This window comes from Triticum dicoccoides, chromosome 6A (genome assembly GCF_002162155.2).
Source record: "Triticum dicoccoides isolate Atlit2015 ecotype Zavitan chromosome 6A, WEW_v2.0, whole genome shotgun sequence".
NCBI classification, from domain to species: Eukaryota; Viridiplantae; Streptophyta; class Magnoliopsida; order Poales; family Poaceae; genus Triticum; species Triticum dicoccoides.
In genome coordinates, this window is record NC_041390.1 from 156,761,509 (window position 1) to 156,768,595 (window position 7,087).

The following is a 7,087-nucleotide window of genomic DNA, read 5'->3' on the forward strand; positions in this document are numbered from 1 at the left end:
TACTAGCACCAATCCCTGACTTGGAGACAAGAATTGGATTCAAGAGGTGAACTAGGGTTTTGAGATGAGAAGGTGCTGATGAAGATGTTGATGGAGATTGCCCTCTCCTGATGAGAGGAGCGTTGGTGATGACGATGGCGATGATTTCCCCCTCTGGGAGGGAAGTTTCCCCGGCAGAACAGCTCCGCCAGAGCCCTAGATTGGTTCCGCCAAGGTTCCGCCTCGTGGCGCCGGAGTTTCGTCCGAGAAGATGGCTTATGATTTGTTTCCCATCGAAAGACTCCATATAGCAGAAGATGGCCACCAGAGGGCCACCAGTGGGCCCATGAGGTAGGGGGGCGCGCCCAGAGGGGTAGGGCGCGCCCCCCACCCTCATGGGCAGGGTGTTCCCCCCTGGTGAAGTTCTTGCTCTCAGTATTTTTTATATATTTGGAAAACATCTTCCGTGAAATTTCAGGACTTTTGGAGCTGTGCAGAATAGGTCTCTAATATTTGCTCCTTTTCTAGCCCAGAATCCTAGCTGCCGGCATTCTCCCTCTTTATGTAAACCTTGTAAAATAAGAGAGAATAGGCATAAGTATTGTGATATAATGTGTAATAACAACCCATAATGCAATTAATATCGATATAAAAGCATGATGCAAAATGGATGTATCACTGGCCATCAGGTCAGATTCGGAAACTTGAACTACACGGCCGACATCCGCGGAGACTTGATCTTCGACGGATTCGAGCCCATGTCAGGTGTGCCGCACAGTCGCGACAAGCATGATGTAACTCTGCCATCGGACAATGTTCGGGAGATCGCATCTGCAACTACTTCGGCCATCAATCCGAAGCAAATCGCGCCATCCGAGAGCGGAGGGATAGTCCCCGCCATGGAGGCCGCACTCTCAGTGGCGATAGAGCCGGATACTGACTCCACCCTTTATGAGAGCCGTGTCGCCGAACCACTGGATTCTTCTCCGGCCACGGACTCCGAGCCGCCTGCATCCGCACCCATCGAATCCGATTGGGCATCGATCATGGAGTTCACCTCCGCGAATATCTTTCAGCACTCACCTTTCAGCGATAAGCTAAATTCATTAAGGTCTCTCTCCCTGTCAGGAGAACCTTGGCCGAACTATGTCCGGCTAGAATGGGATGCAGACGACGAAGAAATTCGCTGCCCACCCACCACCCACCTAGTAGCCACTGTTGATGATTTAACCGACATGCTCGACTTTGACTCCGAAGACTTCGACAGCATGGACGACGATGCAGGAGACGAACAGGAACCACCGCCCACAGGGCGCCGGACCGCCACCTCAACATATGATATATACATGGTGGACACCCCCAAAGAAGGCAATGGAGACGAGATAGCGGAGGATGACCCCTCCAAGAAGCAACCCAAGCACCGACGTCAACGGCGCCGCTCTAAGTCCCGCCACAGCAAAAGTAGTGATACTGGCACAGGAGATAATAACACTCCGGATAGTGCTGAAGACAACAACAATCCCCTCCAGCACGATGTAGAGCCGGAGGACGAACAAGCTAGCCCTCCAGAGCGGGCAGCAGATGGAGAACCGGAGGAGGACAATTACATGCCTCTCTCCGAAGACGAGGCGAGCCTCAGCGACGAAGAATTTATCGTGCCTGAGGACCCCGTCGAGCAAGAGCGCTTCAAGCGCCGGCTTATGGCCACGGAAAATAGCCTGAAGAAAAAGCAGCAACAACTTCAAGCTGATCAAGACTTGCTAGCAGACAAATGGACTGAAGTCCTTGCGGCCAAGGAGTACGAACTCGAGCGCCCCTCCAAGAGTTACCCAAAATGCAGGTTGCTACCTCACCTCGAGGAGGAAGCATTGAAACCTCATTCACCAGTGTACGATGCGGCTGACCGGCCACTACGTGGCCGAGCTAGAGAGGCGTTTCAGCCTGAAGTTCAGCCTGCACCCCGCCGCCACTCAATCAAAAATACTAAGGCCCGGGGCAACACAGGGGACTTGCGAGACGTATTGGACAGTAAGGCAAAAATCACTAGGTCAATATACGGGTCATGGGCACACGCGCCAACACGGGACAATGATCGTCGCATCGGATACACCAAGAGTAAATCCGGTCGGGCCTAATACAGCAGACAAGACTCATACGAACTGCGTCGGGATATAGCCCGGCACAGAGGCGCCACACACCCCCTATGCTTCACTGATGAAGTTATGAATCATGAATTCCCGAAGGGTTTCAAACCCGTAAATACCGAATCATACGATGGCACAACGGATCCCGCTTTATGGATTGAGGATTTCCTCCTTCACATCCACATGGCTCACGGTGATGATCTACATGCCATCAAGTACCTCCCACTAAAACTCAAAGGACCAGCTCGGCATTGGCTGAATATCTTGCCAGCAGACTCCGTAGGCAGTTGGGAGGATCTGGAAGACGCATTCCTGGACAACTTCCAGGGCACTTACGTGCGTCCACCGGATGCCGACGACTTGAGCCATCTAACCCAGCAGCCAGGGGAATCGGCCAGACAATTCTAGACATGGTTCCTGACTAATAAAAACCAAATTGTCGACTATCCAGACGCATAGGCCCTAGCGGCATTCAAGCATAACATCCATGACGAATGGCTGGCTCGCCACCTTGGCCAGGAGAAGCCGAAATCTATGGCGGCCCTCACAACACTCATGAACCGCTTTTGCGCGGGCGAGGATAGCTAGCTGGCTCGCAGCGATAATACATCAAGGAATCCGGGCGCTTCGGATACCAAAGATGCCAACGGTAGGCAACATGGTAACAGACCAAAGCGCCGCAATAACAGCGATAATACAGAAGATACAGCAGTCAATGCCGGATTCAGAGGCTCTTGATCTGGTCAGCGGAAAAAGCCATTTAAAAGAAGTACTCCTGCTCCATCCATTTTGGATCGCATACTGGATCGCTCGTGTCAAATCCATGGCACCCCCGACAAGCTAGCCAATCACACCAACAGAGAATGCTGGGTGTTCAAGCAGGCCGGCAAGTTAAACGCCAAAAACAAGGACAAGGGGCTACATAGTGATGACAAGGAGGAGCCCCGGCCGCCGAACACAGGAGGACAGAAGGGGTTTCCCCCACAAGTGAAGACGGTGAACATGATATATGCAACCCACATTCCCAAGAGGGAGCGGAAGCGTGCACTAAGGGACGTCTATGCGATGGAGCCCGTCGCGCCAAAGTTCAACCCATGGTTTGCTTGCCCGATCACCTTTGATCGCAGGGACCACCCCACTAGCATCCGTCATGGCGGATCCGCCGCACTGGTCCTAGACCCCATCATCGACGGATTTCACCTCACTCAAGTCCTTATGGACGGCGGCCACAGCCTGAACCTGCTCTATCAGGATACAGTGTGAAAAATGGGTATCGATCCCTCGAGGATCAAACCCAGCAAAACCACCTTTAAAGGCGTCATCCCAGGTGTAGAAGCCCATTGCACAGGCTCAATCACACTGGAAGTGGTCTTCGGATCACCGGACAACTTCCGAAGCGAGGAGTTAATCTTTGATATCGTCCCATTTCGCAGTGGCTATTACGCACTGCTCGGACGAACAACATTCGCAAAATTTAATGCAGTGCCGCATTACGCATACCTCAAGCTCAAGATGCCAGGACCTAGGGGGGTCATAACGATAAATGGAAACACAGAACGCTCGCTCCGCATGGAAGAGCACACTGCAGCCCTTGCAGAAGAAGCACAACGCAGCCTTTTAAGGCAGACCATTAATTCGGCGTCACAGCCCCCGGACACCTTCAAGCGAGTCCAGAACAAGCTGCAACATGATCGCCTGGCATGTTCAGAGCTTGCCTAGCAATTCGGCCCCCATCCCAGTCCCAGTCAAGCAACGAAATCCGTGCCGTGCGTACATAACTATGCACTAAAAATACCATGGACATAGGCGGGGGCACGATCAGGGCACGTCCCACAATGCGGCTTAACCACCCTAGGGGCTATATACCTTTATCATTCCTTTTCTCTTTCAGGGCCTCACTCTCTGGAAGCCCTTTCCGGCAGTACGATTGCCGGACACATTCCGGAAGCAATAACCAAGGCGGCAAGAAGCTAAGATGAACACGGGAACCCCCAGGTGGTCTCTAATAATAATTGATATACCCGTTTTTCACTATCTATGCGCAGCTTGCCCTGGGATAGGACATTTCGAATTGTCCTACTTTCTGCTTATTGCACTACTTGTACTAGTACGCTTCGACGTATTATTTAAATAACAATGCATATCGTTAGTCTATCATTGCATTATTTAACCTTTTTTCTTCTCTCTCTCTCTCTCTCTCTCTCTCTCTCTCTTATATGTCCATTTATGACAATCCACACCCGCACGTTCGGGTACGGTCAGTACGCCAAGGGCTTTCGTTTACCCCATAATACGACGCAAGAAGTCTGAACACTTTCGACAGTGCGGCACCCCGTACTTATAGCATTATATGCATCAGCTCTGAATCATGTATTTGGTCAAATGTTGGGTTTGCCCGGCTCCCATGCTTTGGTACCTTACGTTCCGCTATATCGGCTAAGGTAGCGGTGGGAGAACTACTGTGATTGTGTCCCGGTTCTTCCGGACGAGCACCTCAGTAGAGAAAGCCAAAAACTGACTGTCATGATAAGGCGAGAGACTAGTCGCCGTTCGAGAGGTCTCAAGTCCTTAAAGACTTTTTCCGCTTCGGGCGAGGAGTCGACCTTGTCCGGCTTAGGTGTGTATAGCGCCCCCTAATTCGGCCTTCCGAATACCAGGGGCTTCGCCAAAATTTAAAATTATAGACTTCTATGGCTAAGTGAGAATGATAAAGCATTATAGTCCGATTGCCTGGTTCGTTGCGTTGAACACCTTTCTTGGAGGACCCAAAATTGGGGTAAAGAGTGCTCAGGTTTATCCCGAACACCCCAGTACTAGCTACATGAGGGCAGAAGCCGATGACTGGGCAACTCTCATATTTTATAAAGGGCCGCACAGAAGGTAACATTTTAAATTAAAAAAGCGTCGCATGGCGCAAATGAACTCGTTTCATATTACAGGATCACATGAGCATGTTCATTCAAAAATTACATCCTTGGCACACTCATCCGCCACAAGGCGGGAACCCTTCAGGACACTCTCATAGTACATCTCGGGGCAACGATGCTCCTTGCCCTCCGGTGGCCCCTCCTTCACCAGCTTCACGGCGTCCAGCTTCGCCCAGTGCACCTTTGCCCGGGTAAAAGCCCTGCGCACCCTCGATGCAGACGGACCGCTTTATGACTTCCATCCGTGGGCAGGCTTCCACAAGCCGCATCACCAGACCGAAGTAGCTACCGGATAGGGGCTCGTCAGGCCACATCCGGACTATAAGGCCCCTCATGGCATGTTCGGCCGCCTTGTGAAGCTCGACCAACTGCTTCAGCTGGATGCTCAAGGGCACGGGGTGTTCGGTCCCAGTATACTGAGACCAGAACAACTTCTCCGTCGAGCTCGCCTCCTCAGCTCGGTAAAACTCCACGGCATCTAGTACACTGCGGGGAAGATCTGCAAACGCTCCTGGAGAGCTCCGAACTCGGGTAAGAAAAAGGAAAGTCTCCTTCACGTGCTTGCTTTGCATAATGAATGCCTTACCCGCTGCTATCTTCTTCACCGCATCAATATCCTGGAGGGCCTTGTGTGCTTCGGCCTTGGCGCTCCAGAAGCTTTCAAGCGCCTGCGCGAGCTCGGACTCTCGCATATTAGAGTCAAGCTCCAAGGACTCATGCTTTTTGGCGAGAGCCTCGAGCTCTTGCTGCACCTCGCCTACTCGGGTTTCTTGCTTCTCCCGTTCAATGTGCTCCTTGGCCACTTTGTCTTCGTCCTCAGACAACGCCTTCCTCAGGGTTGCCACTTCAGTCATGGTCCCTGGCAAATCAATGATGATCCTATTACTTTACACCTAAATTTCTTTTTAAATATATAGACAAGGGTGTCGCTTACCTTTTCTCTCCTCGAGCTGCCTCTTGGTAAGGCCGAGCTCATCCTCGGACCGCTCTAGGTCTTGCTTCAGTGCAGAGACCTCTGCAGTACGTGCGGCAGCGGCCAGTAGTGAAGCCTGCACATCCACATAGATACATTCTGATTAGACTCCTGAGTCATCATTTGATCCTCTATTCGGCCTTTCTTCTTGAACGCCGAACAGAGCATCAGGGGCTACTATCTATGCAGTAATTTCTTATATTTTGATTGCTTACTTCAAAGCCTGTTAGGAGGCTGGCGCAAGCTTCGGTCAGTCTTTCTTTGGCGGACTGAACTTTCTCGATCACTGCACTCATGATAGTGCGGTGCTCTTCCTCGATGTAAGCGCCGCGAAGCGCTTCTAGCAAGTTGTCCGGTGCCTCTAGATGGACAGAGGACACTGGCACGGGCGGCTGCCCCCCCCCCCCCCTTAACGGGGGATCGCCTACCGGAGTCCTGAACCAATGAAGGTTCCGGTGCAGTGTTCGGCTGGGGGCCGAACCTGGAGCCCATGGGAGTCCGGCTCCCTTTGCGCCCAAGGTCCGGAAGGTCGCCTCGAGGTGCCCCCAGGACTGCCTCCCCTTGGCCCGGTGCCTGTTAAGACAACACCTCGACGTTGTTCGCAGGGCAAGGAGTGGAGGCGGTCGGAAGAGAACCGTTGTTCATATCCGACGAGTCCAATGAGCCGCTCGATGAGGATACGTCAAGATGAGCTCGGGACGGACTGCATAATCATGTTCGACATGAGAAGAAGCAATGCAGTACAACATACCACGAATTACTATGGTGTCCGGATACTTACGACTTCGCCAGGGGCTTGACCCTGGGTAGCTAATCATCGCCGCCGTAGGTAGTCGTCGTGGAGCAGTCCGGAGGGAGGATCTTGCCCTTCTTGGACCCTTCGGCCTCCCCGGTTGGATCGGCCTTCCTTTTCTTGTCTCCCCCAGCCGGGGGGGAGAACTTTTATCCTCCTCCTCCTTTTCGTGGGAGGAGTGCGCGTCGGAGTCAACGGACGATGAGTCCGATACAACCTTGCGCCGGAGACCCTTTCGGGTCCCCGTGGCCTTCTTCTTGGCCTTCTTTGC